This window comes from Macadamia integrifolia, chromosome 3, assembly GCF_013358625.1.
Source record: "Macadamia integrifolia cultivar HAES 741 chromosome 3, SCU_Mint_v3, whole genome shotgun sequence".
NCBI classification, from domain to species: Eukaryota; Viridiplantae; Streptophyta; class Magnoliopsida; order Proteales; family Proteaceae; genus Macadamia; species Macadamia integrifolia.
In genome coordinates, this window is record NC_056559.1 from 17,491,838 (window position 1) to 17,510,638 (window position 18,801).

An 18,801-nucleotide genomic window follows, 5' to 3' on the forward strand; every position below is an offset into this window, starting at 1 on the left:
GACTTCGTGGACCTCAAATGATCAGTGTATTTTGAAGTGCTACCTCAACCAAGCACCGAAAGTGCCCAAGAGATGTTACCCATTGGTGAGGATGGCCCTAGCTGGATGGATCCCACAATCAAGTACCTGAAGGAAGGAGTGCTCCCCCGAAGACAGGGATAAGGCAAGGAAGATACGAATGCGATCAGCGTGGTTCCTATTCAAGGATGAGACGTTGTTCACCACACCATACCTCAAGTACCTGAACCTTATCGACGCCGAATACATGCTCTGAGAAGTACACAAAGGGGTATGTGGCCAACATCTAGGAGCCCGGGCCTTAGCCTACAAAGTACTGAGGCAGGGCCTATTCTAGCCGACCATGAGGAAAGATGCAGAGGAATTCATCAGGAAATACATTAAGTGTCAGATGTTCACCCCTGTCCCTAGGCAGCACGCTACCGAGCTTTCCTCCCTGTCTAGCCCGATACCATTTGCCATGTGGGGAATGGACATCCTGGGCCCGTTCCCCATAGCCACGAGGCAAAGAAAGTTTATTGTGGCGACGGTTGACTACTTCATGAAGTGGACAGAAGAGCTACACAGCATCCTTTGGGCTTATCGCACGACTGAAAGGTTTGCCATCGGAGAAACACCATTCAATTTAACTTACAGCACCGAAGTTGTGCTTCCAGTGGAGGTAGGAGCCATGACCCATCGAGTTCAGTACTACAATGAAAAAGAAAATGATAAAGGGCTTCGAGCTAATTTAGACCTCCTGAATGAAGTACGAGAAGCCTCGCAAGAAAGGATCACCGCCTATCAGCGAAAGGTTGCGAGGCATTACAATTTTAAAGTCTAAAGAAACGAGTTCAGAATAGGTGTTTGAGATTTTAAAATATAACCGCAAGCGTACGGATTAATGTAGCTATGGGTCGAACATAGGTGTTCCTTTTAATAATGCGAAAGTGAACCGATTAATGATTGTGATCTAATTCTAATTATTGTCCTAGACATATGTATCTAAAATATTTCCTAACCATTCGTCATCTAAGAATTTAAATACACAAGCCATGCAATTAAAATTAAATAAATAAATAGCTAAAAATAGACACCCCACGCAATTAAAAAGCAATGAAGGAAACAAAATACTGAAATAAAAATAAAGTAAAAAAAATGGGATAAAGCTAGAGAGAGACTCACAAGTAGGTTCTCTACTTAGCCCGAGGGATGCATCATAATATGAGCTTTCCTACTTGACTAGAGAGTCACTCTTACAAGGGTTACTCTAATTGGATTTAGGGAAAGGGAGACAATTAAAATAAAAACAATAAAATGATGGTTCTATGGCTAGGAGGGGCAAAGCCAACACATACACTAGCCATGAACCTTGGGGGAAAGGGATAGCAATAATATAACGACTGAAATTAAAATCCTAAATTAAGAAAGAAGGATAGTCAAAAGAGGGAATGAGAGAGGGGAGAGAAGACTACTGAAGGAGCCTACTTACTTGAACTTCAACCCTTGAACTAAAAACTTGATCAATTTGAGATACTACCAGTACTAAAAATTAGATCTGGAATAAACTAAATCTGAAATTTCTAGTACTAGAGAAAATAAATCTAAAGAAAAAAAAATTGAACTTGAAAGACATGTTTCATAGCTTATTCTTATCACCTAAAACTAAGCCTAGAACTAGAACTTGAAAATTACAACTTCAATTGTTTAAACAATAAAAATAAAAGACTGAATCAAAAACAAAAGTGTTTGCATTAATTGAATAAAAAGAATATACAAAAGTGTTTAAAGCATAAACCTCAAAGTAGAGCTAGAGAAAGAGATAGAGCAACTAAGAAAAAACCCTAGAAGAAGAATGAAGTGTCTCATCCCCTTGTGTTAATTCTATTATATAAAGAATGAGGGAGGAAGCTAACGATTTTAGCTTCTAAAAAAAGATTTTTTTTTTATCTTGTTGATGAGGTGGAGGAGAGAGAAGAGAGAAAACGTGTGGAGAGAGATCTCCCACGATTTTTCTTGCCTTTTTTTCTATTTTTTCTCCCTTTGGTTGATTTTTTTTGCTTGGATTTGGACAATATTCTATTTTAATGAAAAATTCCATACATGCCCTTGTCTTTTTTTTTTTCTTCTTTCCTATTGTTTCTCTTTATTTTTTCTCTCTCTTCTTCAAACTTGCGTACAACCATCTTGGCCGACCTCCTTTAAGTTATGAGTAGGAGAGAGAAAATCTTCTAAAAAAACCTCAACAAAATGGCAACTAAAAGGTTCAAACTTGAGACCTCCTAATAAGCAACGGATTTTTCACACAACTCACCAACTACCCTAGGTAGTTGTTGTTACCAAAAATGAATCTTCAATCACTTAAAGATGTGATCCATCGATCCTTATTGGCATTTGAAATATTCCTTATACCCTTGGGACAACTGCAAATGGGTTGGTTATGCATCTCGGTTCAATTATGATCTAATATTCTTTTTCTAGTCCGAAAAGAATAATCACTTATATAGTTGACCAAACAAATGTGTACTTGCAATTGAACACATCCATCTTGCTCAGAATTTGTCCTCTTCGCAACCATGAAAAGAAATAGGATCTCTTTATGTGTAAAATTGGAGATATAGTGTCTGATAGTCCTTAAGGCTTTGAAATTATAAAACCTGTAAAAAGAGAGTAAAACCCAAGGTAGCTCCATTATAAATATGTAAAATGCATGTTTTATTACACTATATTTCACACATAAATGTGCTCATCAATAGGTGACCTCATCCTCAGAAGGGCAGAGATATCAGACCCGAAGCATCAAGGACAGTTGGCTCCAAATTGGGAAGGACCTTACAGAGTCACCAAGATAATACGACCAGGGTCCTATCACCTGGAGACTACGAGGGGAGAAAGAGCACCCTGATCATGGAACTCGAAGAACCGAAGGAAATTTTATCAGTAGTCGTAACATGCACATTTACTTAGTTTTTGTTTTTACTTCTTAAACACTTTCAATTTGTAGTTCTCCATATCAAACTTTTCAGAGGATTTTCATTTTAGACTATATAAGCTAGTTTACGAAAATTGTTTCCAGATAATGGCTATAAGACGTACATCCTTCATCGGGTGCTCAGGCCAAAGCCAAGCAGACCTGACTGAAGGAATACCCCTGGTTGGGAGCTCAGGCCAAGGCCGAGAAGACCTGACCGAAGGAACCCCCTCGGTCGGGGGCTCAGGCAAGGCCGAGCGTGCCCTACCAAAGGCCCACTTGAAGTCGAGGGCTGCCAATAGTGCCCCTCATCCTTCGGTCATAAGGGAAGCACCGATGGATGGGGCAGAAGGAAAACGCCTCTTAAGAGACATGCATGGGAGCTTCAACCTTTATGGTCCCACTATCGGACCAACAACTAGCCAGGATTGATCCGTGTAATTAACGTTGGCTACCACTTGAAACTCACTAGCATAAGAGCTACGGCCTTCATACCCCTACCTATGGGCCAAAGACCTGTGACAGCCCTTCGGGTTCGAAATTAATCGTCGGGATTGTAAAAAAAAAAAGAAAAGCAGAGCGAGAATACAAGGGAATTTGAAAGAAGAAATAAGGTATTTCATTTATCAAAGAGGCTCAAAGGCCAAAATTACATGAGGCCCAAAGTTACAAGAAAAGAAGAGCCTCACTTAGCGTCTACTGGGGGGTGGCCTCGTCCCAAGCAAGGTCGGCAACATCTCTGTCGGAGTCTCCTCGCCCAGGAGTCGGAGGGACCTCATGAGACAGATGAACCCCCTCTCCCTCACTACTATTGTCCTCATCGTCTGAGACCACGGTGGCGGCAAGAGCTGCGTCGGCGTCCTCCTCGAAGATGAGGCCACTACCCTCGAAGGATATCTTGGTGATGTTCGAGGACCCAGTCTCGACCATTGGTAGCATCCATGATAAACCCGGAGGTAATGGCGCTCTTGACCACCTATCAAAAGTTCTCAGAAGACTTGTAGCTCTTGACAGCTCAGGCTTCAGCTTCCTTTAGCCTTACGGCCATATTCACCTCCAGCTCCTTGAGCTTCCAATCTCACTCCTACTGAGTGCGGAGGAGGTCGGCCTTCAGATGCTCCACTTTCTCAAGGAGGATGGTACGCTCCTTGTCGAGGGTCGACTTCTCACTTTCAGACACCTCGAGGTCCCTAGTCAGGGCCTCGGCTCGGATAGTCAGCTGGCCCACCTGGTTTTGAGCCTGAAAGAGATCAACAGTTAGAAAAATTGCAATGAAAAGAGAAAAAAAATTCAAGGCCGAACGTTGAAGATTACCGCTGCCATAAACACACAAGTGCTGGTGACCATGGCCTTGGTCTCTTGGCTTTGGGCTTCGACAGCATCTCCTGGCAGGCTCCCCTTCTACATGAGCTCTCAGGCAACCCGCTCGATGGAAAGTGTCTCACCTTCCTTGATGGACCACAGAAGGACGAATCCGACTTCAGCACGAGAATGGCTTGCCCTCAAGCTTCGAAGATCGACACTAGGGTAGGAGGCCTAGGGAAGGGATGTAATGCGACTAGGGGCCTCTAGAGCCTGGACTGCCTTGACAGTGGGATCGTCGACTCTGGGTTTCTTCTTTGGGAGGGCATCAAAAGTGGAAGCCCCCCTTCTCTTCCCCTTCCTCTGCTGCCTTTGCTGGGCGTCTTGGGCCCTGGCTTCCCTCAGCTGGGCTTACCTCTCGGCCGCGGCCGCCTTGGTTTCTGCTCTTGAAAATTGCACTGCAATAAGGATGGTCAAGATCAGTACGAGAAAAAGAAAATCTGAAGCAAAAACAATCTCGGGCAAACCTAAGACTCACCCGGGCTAAGCCCAAATAGGAACGAAAAGGCATCCGACTGGAGGCTACTAGACTCGACAGGTCAACGAAGAGTCTTGTCCTTAGCCATCGACAGTGACTCTGCATCTGTCTTGAAGAGAGTAGGTGTACAGTTCACATCCTTTAGATTTGGGCTGTCCCAAGTATTACCAAGGGGGAACCGCTCAGGCACCCTCATAAAATAATATTTCAACTTCTAGCCATGTATTGAGGTCGGGTATCGGTTCACAAACTGAAGGTCTTTCCTAGGGCAGAAATAGTACCAGCCCAAATCCCCCTTGCTGGAACCAAGAGATAGATAGTTCAGGAAGAAAGGAAGGGAGGCAGCTGTGATTTTTACACTAAAAGTCTGGAGACACTACCTATATGGTGAGAAGAGTGAGATATTCAGTGACCATAAGAGCCTCAAGTACTTTTTCACCCAAAAAGAGCACAACATGAGACAGAGGCATTGGTTGGAGCTGAAGAAGGATTATAATTGTATTATCCACTATCACCCAGGAAAGGCCAATGTGGTAGCCGATGCATTTAGTCAGAAATCCCTGTCATTGACTCTGGCATCACTGACCACCAATGAGTATCTCCTAGAGGAGGCCAGGAAACTGGACTTGGAACTGTTAGTAGAGGGTGTCACTTTGTCACTATCGGCATTAGTGGTGCAACCTAGTCTAGTGGATAGGATCACTACAACTCAGGTTACTGATGTAGAGTTACAGAAGCTGATAGCAGAATGCCAGGAAAATAACCAAAAGGACCCAGATTTCTCGATGACTGAAAGCGGGATTCTCAAATTCAAAGGGAGGTTGTGTGTGCCTAGTAATGGTGAATTGAGAGACAGTTTTGAGAGAGGCACATAGATCTCCATACTCCATTCACCCTAGCAGCACTAAAATATACAAGGACCTCAAAGGCTCCTACTGGTGGAAAGGAATGAAGAATGATGTGGCCACGCATGTGTCTAGATGCCTCACATGCCAGCAAGTTAAGGCTGAGAGATAGAGGCCCCATGGGTTATTACAATCCCTACCGATTACGAAGTGGAAATGGGAGAATATTACCATGGAATTTGTCACAGGCCTACCCCATACACAGAAGGGTATGGATGCCATTTGGGTAGTTATGGACCGCTTGACCAAGGTAGCTCACTTTATCCCAATCAAGATTATATTTTTTTATGGACAAGTTGGCCAAGTTGTATGTCGATAACATCGTCAGGGGTCATGGTGTACTAATTAGTATCTCCTTAGGGTTTCGGTAGCTAGCTCTATCCTCGGGCCTCAGAATTTGAAGGACGAACTCGTCCGGGATACTATAAGAAGCACGAAGCTCCACTAACTTTTCTTCGGTCATTGTAGAGATTATATTCCTAGCCTCGACTTCCAGGGACTCATTTTCCTAGGCCCTGGACTCAAGAAGACCCTCCCTGATACCTCCACCACTCATGTCACTGGCGGTGGAGGAAGAGGAAGCACCCGAAGATGTGGAGGTGGAGGACAAGTTCGAGGACATCCTTCAGATCCGACTGAGGCTCTGACACCATGAAACGGCACCCTCGGAAGACGAGGGGCCACTGCCTAAAGAGCTAAACATAAATTACTTCTGAATAACTCTGGCCGAACCGAAGATCAGAGGACAATTAAGGATGAAGGACAGAGAAATTAGGAGAAGATGAAAAAATGAGAGAAAGTGACACTATTTGTAGGCGGTGGTGGGTCGATATGACTCCCTAGCCTCATTAATTACAGCACACATCATCTATGCGAGATTCTCGAAGTACACTCAAGCAAAGCACATGAGCGAAGTACCACACCATGGACTCCACTCCTTGATTGGGGGCTTAGGCCAAGGCCGAGCAGACCTGATCGAAGGTCAATACCTCGGTGGGGCTCAGGCCAAGGCCGAGCAGCTTGACCGAAGGTCAATACCTCAGTAGGGGGCTTAAGTCAAGGCCAAGCAGACCTGACCAAAGGTCAACACCTCGTCGGGGGCTCAAGCTAAGGTCGAGCAAACCTGAACGAAGGTCAATACCTTGGTTGGGGGCAAAGGCCAAGGCTGAGCAGAACTGACCAAATGTCAACACCTCATTGGGGGCTCAGGCCAAGGCCAAGCATACCTAATCGAAGGTCAATACCATGGTTGGGGGCTTAGGCCAAGCTCGAGTAGACCTGATCAAAGGTCAACACCTCAATGGGAGGCTCAGGCCAAGGCCGAGCAGACCTGATCGAAGGTCCTCACCTATGTTGGGGGCCCTGGCTAAAGCCAAGCGGACTTGATCGAAGGTTCTCACCTAAGTTGGGGGCTCAGGCTAAAATCGAGCGAACCTGACCGAAAGTCCTCACCTCGATTGGGGGCTCCGGCCAAGATCAAGTAGACCTGGCCAAAGGTCCCTACCTCAGATAGGGCAAAGGCCAAATCCGAATGAAGAGGGCCGAGGAAAAAGAAAGGCGTGGTTACTCCCACTAGAAGAGTTTCTTAGTGGCAGTAAGGGGGCTTCTGATACACCCAAATTAGTCATCCTATGAGACAATGGCATGTGGCATCCTAGGAAGGGACACGTGGCACCCCCGCCGAGGGATATCCACCATGGTCAGAACTCTGGAGTCCCCCTCAACCGAGAGAGGAGCGCGAAGGACTCTAATGACGTAAGAAGGAGGAGGAGATACCCTAATAGGGAAGAATCCCCCAAAGGTAGGAAGATGTATCCCAATAGGACTTGGAAAGAGGGTAATCCTATAAGAAGGAACCCTAAAAGACATAGGGGGTAAGTCGATACACTCACACCATTACTCCTATGAAAAACTGTTCTGTCGGTCTCTAACTTGGGTGTCAGAGGACTAATCCCGGAGACACCTCCAGGCCTTTGCTTTCTGTGCTTGTGCAGGATCGGCACTCAACCTCAGATTCTCTGCAGTAACACCTGAAAACCAATCAAGAAACGCTTAGAGGCGTTCAGTCTTTCTCAGGTTCATCTGAAATCGCGGGAGTGGTTGTTTGTTGCAGGTATAACGTTCTTCCTTTTTTTTTTAAAACCGATTCTGTGTGTTTTTCTCCATGACCGAACCTACTTCACGTTTTCTTTGTTTTTACTATTGTTTTCCTATGGTTGATTCCTTTATGTTCACATCATTCGTCACCATGGCTGAGATTCGGTTTCAGATTTGTATCAATCCTTATGTAGCTCGATTTGATTTTTTATTCTGTGCTATCTCGTGAAGTTTTTGTTGCGGTTGAAACCATTTCTCGCTGTATTTTTTTAGAATTTTGTGGGCAATCACCTATGTGCTCATCCAGTTCCCGTGTTCTAACCATAGTTAGTAAGATCAAAAATGACGATAATACAGGAACGGATACGTATAGCAATTAAATGGACCATACGGTAATAATACGTTTCAAAAAATTCGGTGCAATAAAACACGCACGGCAATGATATGGTACGTGTTTAATACGTGTTTAATACGGTTGCTCTATCAAAATGCAGAAGCAAAAATTCGGGACAAAAAATGATTGTTTGAAACTAAATTCCAATCTACCATGCTTTTATTGACACTAAAATCCAATCTGATTTTTCAATTTGAAATCATTTTCCATTCCTTTGAATTTTCACATTTAATATTAATTAAATTTAACCCCCAAAAAGGGTATGGTAGAAAGAACTAAGAGGAGAATCAAACCTCATCTCATCTCGTAACTTTAACATGTTCTTTTCTTCCTCTTGGTACGAAAACAAGGTTCAAGAAGATGGAGAATAAGTGTTTGCAATCGTTCATCCCAAAGATGCGCTTGGATTTTCTTGAAATTTCCATCGGGGTACAATCTAAGACCGGTCATGGATCAATTTTAAGGCGCAAGAACCTCCTCCCTTCAACTCATTTGATTTCTCAGATGCAATATTGCAAGAACAGAGGGAGGAGAACACCCGTGTCATTTCCCTCTTTCTAATTCTTCACATTGTCCAGCTGCAACTATGTTTGTAAATAATTGTTGGTCCAATTCAAATGGCGATTGTATGCTAAATTTCCTAAAAAGGTTTTCATTTCAACCCCTTTTGGAGAATCCCGCCCTTGGCCATCTTTGTCCATGTGAGTCATCTCTTTTGAATCTTTCTTGCTTCTCGTTAAAAATTATTTGCAAATGCAATCACCCTCGATTGGATTTTCAACTACCAATGGGAAGAGAAATAGAGAAGAGGAAGGGTTGAATGGGTTTTCAACAATCGATGGGAAGAGAAATGGAGAAGAGAATGAGAGCAGGGGGTATTGATGTCTTACCTATCGCCCTCGGTCGTTGGCCACTGAGAACAGAGATGGAGAAGGGGTCACTGGGGCAAGGGTTCCTCTTTTTTTTGGTTTACATAGATGAGGGAAGAAGGGTTATAGTTTCTATCGATTAGGGTTCCTGATAGAAGACATGGGTCGGGAATCGGGATTTGGCCCATTTGGGTTAATCTCTTTTTATTTTTTTTACCCTAAACGTTTTATTGAGTATGTAACGTATTATATGAGTATTATTCTTGTATAATATGATTATCTTTAAAATCCGCGTATTAAACGGTTTTTTCACTTGATACCCCAAATTACGAACTTTTGAATTAAACGTTCGAATGTGCGTATTATACGCGTATAATATGCGTATTTTACTAACTATGGTTCTAACATCTAGGCCAAGCTTGGGTGTGCTGCTTGGTTTCTTTAGCACAGAAATCATCAATGGCCGATTATCTGCGTACATATGGCTTAGTTTCTTTTTCTTTGAGATTTTGGATCTGATCTTTTATGAAGTCTCTTTGATCTACTCTGGATTATTTCACAGAAACTCATCTCCATTGAATTTGCATCAGTATTGTGATGACCGAACATGTTTCTTGCTGCTCGCTTTTGGAATTTTAATGGTCAATTGTCTATGTGCTCATATAGCCCCTATGTTATGATATCTCTACCATAATTGGGTGTGCTTCTTGATTTCTTTAGCACTGAAATCGCTAGTGGCCAAATACCTCTGTGCTCATATGGTTCCTATGGTTTGCTGCTTACTACTAGAATCTTTAATGGCCGAACATCTGTGTTCATTTTTTTTCACATCTTCATGTCTTTGCTACCATGTTTTAATCGGTTTCTTACCTTTCTTTAACACTGAAATCATCAATAGCTGGTTATCTCTGTGCATACATTACTGTCATGAATCTCTTCACCCATTTAAATTGCATTTAATCTGAAATTCACTAATCGATGGGGGCCCAATTCTCACGTCGGGCCCATTGATCGTAGCATCATGAGTTTCGGTCCATGTGCAGCGCACTCTCCATTTTTGGACCGCCCTCTCTAAAAACAAAAAATTAAAATCGCGATTGGGCTGCTTCACCTTTTTGGCCCATAGACAGCCCATCTCGGGTTGTTACCTTCGGGCCTCATGATTAAACGGGCTCTTTCATTATTTTTTTAGTCCACGGACTGCCCACCTATCATGCTAAGATTTGTCCATTCGGGTGCGTTATTGGGAGGGGCAGGGGCCGTAGGGCCGATACCCTTTGGTCGGCATTTCGTTTTTTTTTTTCCTTTGTTATTTCGAATTGCCTCTTTGGGGTTGTTTCAAATGCGTCCTTATATTTCTTAAAAAAAGGGCGTATCTGCCTCCCAACAAAAAAAGTTAATTACTTTCCTTCTGATTACGTCACTCCGCCATGGGCCTTGGCCATTTATTGGTCAAATGCTCGGGCTGAGAGAACACGCCTCTCTCAAGTTTCTTTTCGCCACATCGGCTCCGATCATAACTTCATCAAAAATCCTTAAAAATCATTAGAAAAATTGCTTCCTTCCTTTTTTGAAAATCGACATTGTTCATTTATTTCTTTCGGAAATGGTCGGCCCGATTAGGTTGAATTTAGGATGAGTCCGTTATTTCTAATTTCAAATATGGCAAATCAAAAACAAAAATGTTTTCTTTTCCCTTTGGGGGTCTAGCCCTTCCATGGCTAGATCCTCTCTCCTAGGGCCCTACATCCCAATTTGTTCGCGAATCAAGATTTTTTTTTGAGTCATGGGTTCCATTATTTTATTTTGGTTTGACTTCTAAGCTATTTGAGAGATATCTTGAGTCCCACTACGTCAATTAGGCTGCGCCAGTATAGGATGGGCGTGGCTGGCCCACACTACCGGCTCGTAGCCTGGGACCATCGGATCTATTCTATTTCTAAATGGCGGGAGGGCTGGCCCGTCATCAAGCTCAATGCCGATATGGGAACCCTTGGATGTTGTATATCTCTTCAGTTTGTTCAGCATGTATTATTGGATGTTGCATATCTCCTCAACCCACTTAGCATGTATTATCATCCTTTAATATGATTCTCATGTACTTTGTTTATCTTTGAACTCTTTACTTCATGTACCATTATTATTTACTCACCTTTTTTATGTCATATACGTGCCTTATCTGCACACAAAACACACACACAAATCTCGACACTTCTTGTGTCAAACCTAGGAACTGGGTTAGAACGAAACATCCAGACTCAACTTAGATTAGATTCAAACCTATGACCTAGGTTTAAAACTTAGCAAGTAGGCTATACACAGGTCTAGATAGATGGAGACCGACCTCCGGGTGGGGCGAGGCGGGTGCCTAACACCTTCCCTCCTCGCAACTTGACACTTGTCCCAAATCTTGGACGAAGACCATTCCCCTTATCCAGCATTGAGTCAGTTTTTCTCTCTCCTCGGAAGAGAGATCATTTTTGGGTCCTAGGCCCATCACCCTAGGTGGCGACTCCTTCTTTCGGTAGAAGACGTTCGCTCTTGCGACATTAGGGCAGTCACATCCAAACTTGACATCATTTTATTTTGGCACGTATAACCACGCGTCGTCCCTTATCCGAGACCCCCTGGTCTCTACAATGGCGACTCCACTGGAGACTGTCAAACTCTTGTTCTAGACCTTTGTTGTATACCTTGCTTGTAGGATTTGTGTGTTAATTTTATTTTCTTTACATTATTTACCCACACCTATCTGCATTTGCACCGAGCACAGCATGTTTATCACTTATCCACATGGCGTAAACAGTAGGGGCCCGATTTGGTCGGCGGTGCTCGCTGCGAAACCAAGGAGTTCATGCCAGGAGCAAATATCCCAGAAATCTCCCCAGGAATCAGGAATATTCGTTGCATCAAAAGGAGCAAGTAACCCACCAGGAGGGGACTCTTTTCGGCTTATCCTTTGGGATCAATTGCCTATAAAAAGCAAGGTAAGCTTCAAGAAAAAGGATCGATAACTCTTTTCATAATTAATTCTCTTGAGTAACTGTTATGGAGAAAAACTGACTTAGGCATCGGAGAGTCCCCCATTTGGTCAGCTCGGCTCTCCCTTATCTTCTCTTCTGTGCCTGGTCCTGCTGTACATCCTGGCTAGCCCTTATTCCAGCACTCTCCATATGTTCGACGTTTTGCTCCTCCCCGACCCTCACCATCGACACAAAAATTACTCTAATACCTTCCCCTTTCCATACCTACCCCACCTTTGAAGCTTGTGCTACTTGCTTTAGCCTTAACTCTTGACACATTCTTTCCTCTCTTTTCTTGTTTCTAGTAGCTTCTCTTGATTCCCCCCTTGTTTTTTCTTCTCCCTCTTTTTCCCTTTTGGCTTATTGTGCTTGTGTTTTGAGCTCTAGTGACTTCTCAGATCGGTTATCATGGATGAGCATCATTGGAATGTTGTTGTGGAAGAACACTTCCTCGGCAACTTGGGTGGGGAAGATGCAGATGAGCCTGTGATTCTTGACGAAGACACTCTTGAGAGCATCCAAGAGGAATGGAAACACAGTTTAGTAGGATTGGTGATTGGTGACAAACAACCCCATCCCAATGCTGTCCAAGGTTCTCTGATGAAGGCTTGGAACCCGATAGGAGGATTGAAAGTGGAACCACAAGCACAAGGATACTTCCTCATTAAATTATTCCACTGTTTTGATGTGCACAGAGCACTAAACAATGGTCCTTGGTTGATCCAAGGCCACTGGATCTCTCTCAAAAACTAGTCTACAAATATTGACTGTCACCTTGATATTTTATATTATATGAAAACCTGGATCTAAGTTATCGGTTTGCCTCAAGCATTCAGGACCGTTGACATTGCCTAAAAGCTTGCAGTCAAAGCTGGAAAACCCATTGACGGTTGTGTGTGCCCGGGTCTCTACCCATCTCAAAACTATGTCCGAATATTGCTATGGATTGATATGCGAATGCCCTTGTGCAAAGGGGCAAGGCTCCAGAGAACTAGAGACATCATCACTAATGTGGAGTTTAAATATGATAGACTGGAGACATTTTGCATTTTTTGTGTCAAGCTTGACCATTCTGATGGACACTATGTGAAATGCTTCAACTGGATAGAAAGTCACAACCAGGAGCATAGATGTGGAGCAAATAGATCATGCCCTCAGCATGAAGCCAAACCTTTCTCCTCCCTCCTGCATGCTCCCCGTGCTCCACGCAACTGTGAGGAGAGGCAGTCCAAACCTCATCTGAATCCGATGGATGGTCGGAAATCGAGGAACCCGTCTGGAGGAGAATCTAGTGCCCTTGGTGGAATTATCTGTAGCGAGTTCACTGCACCTCACTGTATGATTCCGACTAGAGAGCCGGCTCCCTTGTGCTCGTCTCAACCATCGCCTCTTCTGCTAGAGTTCCCCTTTTCGATGGCATCAAGTAACGATGAGAACCTGAACTGGGCCCAGATGGTCCCAATGGCCGAGTCCTAGTCCGATCATGCTGGCACCTCCACTAAATTGGTTGATGCTTCCCATGAGCTAGCCAACCTCTTAAGATGCTATTTAAGAACTTCTATTCAACCTTGTGAAGCCCAGGCCCATGAATCTAAGATGGAATTTTTAGAAGCTTTAGGCCGTGTTGAGATTAACTTATCCTACCCATCTCATCCACTCAAACCCACTTCTTCCAAGCCTACTGCTTTTAAAACCAAAGCCTCTGTTTCCAACGTGCTTATGTCTCCACTTACAACTTGCTCTCTGGAACTCAAGTCTGATAAATATTGTGCTTCCAGAGAGCAAACCCCCTGTCCTAATACTACCCCATGTTTATCCATTCACGTTGATCTTCCTCTTAACCATGGTCCATCCAATCTTTTAGCCCCCACCGCCGCACCTACTATGGCTAATGACCCTCCCCAACCTATGGTGACTGAGATGATGGAAAGCCCTCCCCCCACCTCTTCAAAGATCACCCACCCCCTTCACCTTCCAATATGGATCCCCTCCTCTCACTCTCACCCTCACCCTCACCCTCACTCCTTCTTAGTGTTGCCTTCCACCCGCCTCCGAATGTGCCTGCATCCTTCTCTTCCCCTGCTGGTGATGCAGAAACTGGTCGGAGCTATGTCCCCTTGGAGAATGCAACATCAGTTGACCGTGGACAGAATGGAGGCCCCCTTCTAACAAGTAGAAAGTGGAAGCGTGCTACTTCTCTCCTTACCCATCCTCTGCACATGAAGATGAATCTGCGGGACCAAGAAGCGTTCGGTCCCACGTAGAGATATGAAGATTATGAGTTGGAATTGTCAAGGGTTGGGGCGACCCTTGACAGTCCAAGTCCTAAGGACCCTTATGTCCAGGTATCATCCTTCTGTGGTTTTTTTTAATGGAAACTTAGTCTTTTCATGATACTATGAAAATGTTATGTAATTCTCTTATTTTTTTCGAATTTTGTTACTATCGACCCCATTGGAAACAGTGGGGGTTTATGTGTTATGTGGAATGGTGATGTAGATTTGCAGATTGTGACTACTTTCAGTCATATTGATTATAATGTTTGCATTATTGGTGACGCTTATCCTTGGAGATTATCCTTGATTTATGGTCCGCTAAAGACTTCAGATAGACCGGAGTTCTGGCAACATCTTTTGGATTTGGGTGCTACTATCTCGAGCCCTTGGATTCTATATGGTGACTTCAATGAGGTCCTAAGTGCAGATGAGAAGATGGGAGGAAGAATTAAGGCTGCTCATCAGATAGCTAGTTTACAATCCTTTGTTGATTCTTGTGCCCTAATGAACATGTGCTCAAATGGCCCATTCCTTACATGGTCTAATAGAAGATGGAGGGGTGGCTTAATTCGAGAGAGGCTGGATAGAGCTCTGTGTTCTTTTTCATAGAGAGATAGATTCTCAGATGCGGGGGTTTGTCTTAAACCAGCTTGTGGATTGGACCATTCTCCTCTTGTAGTTGATGTACACCCCCCTCCCCCATCAGGAATGAAATTATTCAGATTTGAAGATAGATGGAGATCTCTCCTGGGGTGTGAAGAAGAGTTCACTAGTGGATGGTCATATAAGTGACAGGGTTCTGCTATGTTTAATGGTCATAACAAGATCAAAAGTGTGCGGTATCATCTAGAAAAAGGGAAGAGACTCCATGTTAAAAATGTGGAGGAGGAGGTTTTAAAAAAGATGGAGGAAATTAAAAATATTAACAATATGGAGTGGCACCCAGATATGGCTGAATGGGAAGCTAATGCACAAGGTGATCTTCAGTTCCTTCTTGATCAACAAGAATCTCATTGGAAGCAAAAATCTAGAATTCTATAGTACGAAGAAGGAGATAGGAACACAAAGTTCTTCCACTCATCAATCCTACAAAGGAGAAGTATGAATAAAATCAAGAGATTAAAGTCCCTAAGGGGTGAGTGGCTTCAGAATGAAGTGGATATTGACATGGAAATTTTCTCCTTCTATGAGTTGCTTTTCTCCTCAGATGGATTTAGAAATCTGGACTTTGCTCTCCAGTTTATTTCTCCTTGCTTCACTGATGATATGAATACTGAGCTATGCCTTCCTATCTCTAATGATGAGGTTAAGAGGGCAGTGTTTAGTATGAAACCACTCAAATCCCCTGGCCCAGATGGTCTTCCCCCATTTTTCTTCCAATCTTATTGGTCTACTGTTGGACCAAAGATTTGTAGAGTGACGAGATCTTTTTTTGAGTCGGGGTTTCTTCTAAAGGATCTCAACAAGACACATTTCCTTCTTATACCAAAAGTAAAGGATGTAGAGAGAGTGGATCAGTTCAGGCCTATAAGTTTATGCAATGTAGTGTAGAATATTTGCCAAGATGCTTGCTAGACGGCTAAAGAAGTGTCTTGACCGGATTATAGTTCCTGAGCAGACAACCTTTGTGGAGGGCAGGAGTATATTTGAAAATGTATTAATAGCTCATAAAGCTTTCCACCACATGAAGCACTTAAAGAAAGGGAAAAAATATCTAGTTGTTGTCAAATGAGATATGAGGAAAGCTTATAACAGAATTGAGTGGAGTTTTTTGTCTTCTATCTTATCAAAGATGGGGTTGTGTGACAAGTGGGTTCACCTCCTCCACCAATGTGTAATTACAGTCTCTTACTCTTTCCTATTAAATGGGGTGTAGAAAGGTTTCATCAAACAGTCTCGAGGTCTAAGGCAAGGTGATCTTCTATCTCCCAGCCTGTTTATTTTGTGCTTTGAGTGCCTGACTTCCTTGATTACTGGTGCTGTTGCAAATGACAGTCTTTGGGGTTTGAAAGTTAAGGCAACTATTCCAAGGCTGACGCATTCTTTTTTGGTTGATGATTGTTTGATCTTCCTTGAAGCAAATCACAGTTCTCTCCGAAGTCTTAGGGATGCCTTTGCTCTTTACTGTGGGGCCTCTGGTCAAGCTATAAATGGGTAAAATTCATCAGCCTCCTTCTCGCCAAATACCCCTATCAGGCTTCGCCATATCTTTGTTAAAATTATCAAGGTAGGGGGTATGTTACATCCTGGGGTCTATTTAGAGCTCCCCTCCGAAATTGGACAGAACAAGTGTACAACCTTTCAGTACATCAAAGATAGAACTATTAGTAAAATTGTATGGTGGAAGGAGAAGCTCCTATCTCCTGCAGGAAAGGAGGTCTTGATTAAGTATGTGGTGACAGCAATCCCCTGCTATCACATGTCTCATTTTAAGCTCCCGCATGGCCTCTTGGATGATATTGGAAAGGCCAAATGTTATTTCTTATGGGTTTAGAAAAATGATGAGAGGAAGATCCACTGGGTGGGTAGGGACTGTTGTTGCCTTTCAAAGTTGGATGATGGTCTTGAAGTAAAAGACCTAAACATCCAGAACCAAGCCTTGCTCGCAAAATTGGGGTAGCATTTGCTTACAAATGGTGAATCTCTTTGGGCATGCCTTCTGAAGAGTATTTATTTTCCATATGGGAATTTCCTAGATGCTCAAGTGGGAGGCAGACCTTCTTGGGCCTGGAGAAGTATCTTACATGGAAGACAATTACTTGGAAATGGTATCTCTATTCATATTTGGGAGGACCCTTGGATTCCATCCCTGGAGGGCTTCAGACTCCACCTCTCTCGACCACCGGATTGTCTATAACTTTGAGTATCTAAGCTCATTGATGTACAAGTAAAGTGAGATATGGAGAAGTTGCAAACTTATTTTCTTCCCTTTGAGATTGAGTGTATCGTAAAAATCCCTATTAGCTCTAAAGGAGGTCCGGATAAGATGTGTTAGGGGCTTTCCTCAAATGATGTTTTCTCAGTTAAGTCTGCTTATAGACTGCGGGCTCAGCAGTCTCCTTGCTCATCCAAATCAACAGTGAAGGCTTTATCTACTCCTAAAGAGGTATGGAAAATCATTTGGAATTCTAAAACTCCACCAAAAGTGAAATCCTTTATTTGGAAAGCTTGTCTTGGAGCTATTGGAGTGCTGCAAGTTTGAAGCAGAGATGCATTGTGGACTCTGATACTTGTGGTGGTTGTGGCTTTGAGGCCGAGTCAGTTGATCATGCCCTATTGGAATGCCCTTTGGCTAAAAAGGTATGGTTTGCTTCCCCTATAGCTTTGCGGATTGATGTGTTCCCTAGCCTATCCTTATCGGAGTGGATCCTGAAGTGGGGATGATTTCCTGATGCCTCCGAGATGGAAAGGCAGTGTTGTTTCGCATCTCATGCTATGATTTTGTGAGAAATTTGAAAGCGAAGAAATGTTCGATGTTTCAAGGACACTATCCCACTGCTTCACTCATGCATGACTTCAATCTCGAGGCCGGTTGATGAGGTTACTTCTCTTATCCATGCGGCTTCTAGGGCTTCAGAGAGTTTGGACCCTCTGAGTGAGACTACACCTCCACCCCGATGAAAGGTTTTTCCATCTTCTCGGATGCGACGACAAGCATGCGGCCTAGGGCTCTTGGTATTGGGTGTGCCATTCTTGATCCTGATGGTCACCTTATGTTGATCGCTTCGGATCACCTTGCCCTTGCTCCTGCTGTGGTGGGTGAGGCTTTAGCAGTTCGAATGGGCCTGTCCCATGCTCAACGGCTTGGCATCTTTGAGGTATCCATCTTCTCAAATTGCCTCTCTCGTATCAGGTGCTTGAATCCTTGCTCTTCCCGCCCCCCTTCGTCTATCTTGTGTATTGTCCAGGACATTCTTATGATGAAGTCCTCTTTCTTCTTATGTAATTTCGTACATGTCAATAGAGTCAGGAATGGGATGGCCCATGCTATCTCTAAGTGGGCGATTTTCCATCCTCGTAGTGCGTCCTAGGAATCTCCTTATCTGGATGAACTCTTGAACATTGTTTTGCCCTTTTTGCCTCGGCTCAATGTATAGATTTATCTTCGTACCAAAAAAAAAAAAAATTCCACATAAAATATGATAAAATATGATGTTGCTTCCAAACCACTAGAGAACCTAGTTTGGCTTTAGTTAATTTTTCATTTTTAAAGCTTTTCATGCCTTTTGAGTGGGACCCAAAAGATTAGTTCCCTAATCCACTAGGGTCGATTGACAAGTGGTTAAACAATAACAAAATGGTGGGACCCACCTCATCTTCTTCCATTTGATTCTATTCATCCCAAACCTACACAATTGTTGTTCATGGGAAAGAGCTCTTCCGTTTGAGCCAACGAATGTCTTCTTCTTCTTCTTCTTTTTTTTTTTTT